Source organism: Varroa destructor, unplaced genomic scaffold, assembly GCF_002443255.2.
Source record: "Varroa destructor unplaced genomic scaffold, Vdes_3.0 BEIS01000003.1, whole genome shotgun sequence".
In the NCBI taxonomy this organism is placed as follows: domain Eukaryota; kingdom Metazoa; phylum Arthropoda; class Arachnida; order Mesostigmata; family Varroidae; genus Varroa; species Varroa destructor.
In genome coordinates this window covers 17,539,659-17,541,146 of record NW_019211456.1, presented here as the reverse complement: position 1 = coordinate 17,541,146, position 1,488 = coordinate 17,539,659, and positions in this window count along the sequence as shown.

Here is a 1,488-nt window from a genome sequence, read left to right as displayed (position 1 = left end):
CTAAGCACACGATTTGACTCTTCATGGCATCGAGACTCAGGCGACTCACTGACTTCTATCCAATCCGACAGTTCAACTAAGAGTTGTCGACGAAGAATTGTCGTCGCTGTCGGCACGAACTTCAATGACAGGCGAGCCCGAGGTCGATAGTCGGTATAGATACCTCTCTCTCAGGTCTTAGTAGACAGATAGATAGTCGTTTACGCCTGTAAAAGTTTCTCTCTAGTACCCTTTTTCTTTCGGCGCCCCTGTCCGCACCGACGAGCGTCTCGTCTGCCTAAACGTATCGACAGCACAACGGTCGCCATTTTAGCGGCTACCAATACGTTTCACACACTCGCGCGAGGGTTTTCGCGCTGGGTTTGACTACGATGGCGACTTCGGTAACTTCACAGCCGATCGTCGTCATCTCCGCTACCGTCAAAAAGTCGAAGATCGCGTGAGGCCATCACCAATAGAACGAACGGCCTGTGAACTTCATTACCGTCACTGCTGCCCAACTCGGGGCGGGAATGAGGGTATTTATGAGTTTCAAACTTCGCCTTCGATCTGCGCAGCTCACCCTGTCATCAGCTACTATTTATCAGCCAGCCTATATGGCATGCTATAAGAAGCATGCAAGGGCGGTCTCTGGGCTAGGTAATACCAGTCAAATATTGACACTTCAGCTCAGGGAACGAAAGGCAGACGGTGTTGACCAAGATCAGAATATTGAAACGATACGTGATGTGTAGTGATACCAGGCAAATCGCTAAGTGCTCACTGATGGCTGTACGTAAATAATTGTAGGTGGTTGCTGTTATCGACTCCTGTGGCAGGGGTACAGTCGACTTCCAGCTCTTTTTTTTTTTTGTTCAAAAACGACCCCAGACAGAACCAGAAATCATCCCAATAAAACCTTTACGTTCATAGGCCATTCGCTATGAAACACCGGCTGCCGAGCTTTTGGTGTAGCTTAATATATGACAGGTTTTGTGTTCACAACAGCGAAGGGGCACCGACTGGCAAAAGGGAAGGCAATTGGGAGAAGGATCTGATTCGTTACCTACTTCCGAGTGTAAAGGAAATTTTTTATTATATACCTCATTCTTGGATAAAGCTTTTTTTTCCAACGTTGCTGATGCTCTTCTAGATGAGCAGTTTACAAACAGACGCGAACTAAAGCTTGCAATTTCTAATAGATTGCTTCGAAGATGGCGAACATGGCGATTACAATATGCCGGTTAGGTCTTTTTTAATTATATCGTATTTAGAAAACTACACCTCATTGTATTTTTATATTAAAACTAAAAAAAAAATAATAATAATAATATATGTACATAACGCCGAAGTCCAATTGTATCGAAGCTCGAAATGGCTTGCATGAAATAAAATATCATTTCAAACAGTCATGCCTATTCAGTATAAGCACCACTCGGCGCGATCACAGCTTCACGAAATCTAAATTAGTAAACAATCACTTTCAAAGTATTTCTTCAAGTTACAGCT